A 3,428-nucleotide genomic window follows, 5' to 3' on the forward strand; every position below is an offset into this window, starting at 1 on the left:
AAAAATTTGAGCATAAAGCTCTCTTTCCCCTTTTATAGTTCTTTCTAACATTTTAAGAATAAATCCTCACCATTGGATCTTCCTTATCTTAACATATCTTAGCCCTTGATTTCAATCCATGAAAGACTCATTCTTGGCCTTTGGATCTTTCCCCACTTTATGAGAGTAAATCTCATCCCTCCAAAGAAACACAATCCAAGTGCTTGGTTACGTTTAAATCTCAACCATTTAAAGAAAGCACAATCCATATGTCTATCCAAGAATTAATCTTAGCCATCCAAAATTAGTCTTTAATTTAATTCATTATTATATATGTTGGCAATCCTTGCCAACTTTCAAGACTAGATGATGGCCTTTAGATCACTTTCTAATTCCAAGAATCAATCTCATCCCTTGAATTTTCATTTATTTCCCATTTAAATTAATGAGACTATTTTCATCCATCATGCATATATATCTCTTGAAAGACATATTTCAAATAAATTTTTGGGAGACTAATTTCACCATGACAACTTGAAAGACATAATCCTTTTTCATAGGCATTTATTTTATTTCTCCCATTTTCCACCATAAATGCATGACTAATTTTATTTCTTTTAATCCAACACCATCATACCTCTCATTTAATGCTTGAAAGACTAATATCCTTTCTTTTGCATTTATTTAATTCTCTCTTTTAACTTGGACCACATCTTGCCATGTGTCACTCCAAGACACCAATCTTGGCTCCCAAGTTTCCATCTCATCCATCCATGTAGCATCACTACATTAATTCACCAACTTTAGGAAAAATCAATTATTTCTCACATAATTGAATATTCACCATTTTCCCTATTTTTCATAATTTAATTCCTTTATGGAATTTTACTCCAAATTACTAAAATGCCCCTTGTGAATTATTAATCCCATTTATCTCCACATAAATACAAAAATAAGAAATTAATTCACTTCCTTGCTTAATTCCACCTAGGAATTATTTTTAATTTATCAAAATATCATTTATTGGACTTTACTATCCAAATTATCAAAATGCCCCTCTCATAGGGCACCATTATTCTCAAAGATCTAACATCTTCTCAAGGGCATTTTTTTTGGAAGTTTCTCACTTCCTTTCTCATTCTCTTAACACCAGGAACACTGGGTGTTACAAAGAAGATTTTTAGGGAACTCAAGTTTTAGTTTTATTTTTTTGTTCTTTCTTTTATCCTACATCATGACTTTCGTTTTTATCATTCCTCCATTGATTAAAAGCATGTTGGGTTAGGTGTTTTATAGTTAGGGCGAATGATGAAACCTCGTTCATTGTTTGTTTAATTCAAAGTTAATTAGTTTTTGTTGTATTTTTGTTATTTGGGATGATTGTTCATTATACTCTTATTTTGTTTTGATGCTTAGCCACCATCAAAGCGTGTTTGTGATTTATATTGCTTTCGAGAGATTCAATATGAATTAGCACATATTAATAAACAACATAAGGTTCGATAATAGGTAGAGATACCATTATGCCTTGTGAAATCGTATGAGATGATCAATCAGGATGAATGCATGCTTATATATTTATAAGTTGATTAGAGATAATTAATCTCATATATAGGCATAGAATCAAATGTCCATCAAGAGAGGCTTTTGATTGTCATAGGATCATTGATTTTCAACCCAATGCAAGAGTTAGCAAATCCGAGTAATGAAAGATTAAATCATAAAAAGAACGATGGTGGATTCATGAACCCTAGCGACTTCGATTTCTGAGTTCCAAAACCAAAAGAGTTATTTTTGTGTTTTTCCAATTAGTGTTTTAGAACACTAATTATTAATAACATTATTAACCGTGTGTGTTTTGTTTAAATTAAGAGTGGTTAAAGTAGGAATTATTAGCCAATTCTCGTGGGAATGATACTTTATTCATCATTGTATTACTTGTTACGATCCGTCCACTTGCAAGATAAAATAGGCGCACAAGTTTTTGGCATCCTTGCCAAGGATTGGCTCTTTTGATTAGTGCTTTAATTAAGATTAACTTTAATATTTGTGTCGCTTCTTGTATTTTTGACGCTGATCTATTTCAATCTTTGCTATGTTAGGATTGAGATAGTGCATGCGCCATTTAGAACGCCTTGATTTATTGAGTTTGATTCAGAGGTCGAACGAACTTTTCACCAAAGATGTCGTGAACAAAAGGAAAAGAGGGAACAATAACAAAATAATATGGGTGATAATGCCAATCAACTCGCTGCAGTGGTGCATGCAGCTGAGATCAATGAGAGAGATATCTTGATGGGGGATTTCATGATGCGTCCATTCGTTGAGAATTGGTCTAGCATAATTTATCCTTCATATGGGCACAATAACTTCTAGTTGAGGCCATATGTGATCAACTTGTTCTCCAACAACATACCTTTCTATGAGAGAAGTGATGGAAATCCGTATTATCATCTCTCTCATTTTTAGAATATTGTGAAAATTTCAAGTATCAAGGTATAAATGAAGAAGCATTTCAGATGCAACTCTTTCCTCACACCTTAAAAGACAAAGCCCGGGAGTGGTTGCATTCCTTACTAGCTGGCAACATTACTACATGGGAGGATTTGGTTCATAAGTTTACATTGAAATATTTTTCACTGGCTAAGATCAGCAAGCTTAAGCATAAAATTTCAACTTTCCAGAAAGCTAAATCTAAGAACTTTCATGAGGTATGCGAACAATTCAAAGACTTTTTGAGGAAATGTCCAAGTCATGGTTTCCCATTACCGACACAAAATCATTATTTTTACGCTAGATTGACTCCCTATAGCCACTCAGTCATTGACTCTATAGCAGGTGGTTCCATTCGAAATAAATTGGCTAGGGAACTACATGATCTTTTTGAAACAATGAATAAGCAATTTGTAATGTTTCCAGATAGGAATTCACATAAAAGAGCAGCTTGAGTGCATGAAGTGGATGTGAGTACTTTGATGCTAGCTAAGATTGATGGTTTGTCAGAACAGATGGAAGTATTCAAAAACTCCTCATCCGCTAATATGGTGCAAGGATCTCTTCCTGTTTGTGCAACATGTGAGGCGAATCATCAATCTTCAAAATGCCCATTAGTCATCATGGATCCTTCCTTTACGGAGCATGTTGCCTATACACAAAATTTCCAATGCTAACAAAATTTTCAACGGGAGCACAACAATCCATTCTCTCAGACATACAATCCCGACTGGAGAAACCATCATGACTTCTCATATGGCAACAATCAAAATATTAAGAATCAACCAAAATAGGGAAAACCACAAAAAGAAAAAGGAGAATAGGAAGAAGGGGTCTCTAAGCTTCAAGAATGGATCGATGCGGTAATTAAGAATATAGAAAATCAAATTGGGCAGTTGGCAAAACTTCTCACTGAAAAGAAATCGAGCACGTGGCCAAGTAATACAAAAGATAAC

The 3,428-nt window shown here is 33.9% G+C and overlaps 1 non-coding gene across 1 annotated transcript; it reads right to left on the reverse strand.

The window, feature by feature from the left end:
• Positions 1 to 2,633: 2,633 nt before the first annotated feature.
• LOC127787766 (small nucleolar RNA R71) lies at positions 2,634 to 2,740 on the reverse strand. Its single transcript, XR_008020230.1, has one exon. It is a non-coding gene; the product is annotated as a small nucleolar RNA R71 (small nucleolar RNA).
• Between the last annotated feature and the right edge of the window lie 688 nt (positions 2,741 to 3,428).

The sequence above is a fragment of the Diospyros lotus genome, chromosome 12 (genome assembly GCF_014633365.1).
Source record: "Diospyros lotus cultivar Yz01 chromosome 12, ASM1463336v1, whole genome shotgun sequence".
Lineage (NCBI taxonomy): Eukaryota > Viridiplantae > Streptophyta > Magnoliopsida > Ericales > Ebenaceae > Diospyros > Diospyros lotus.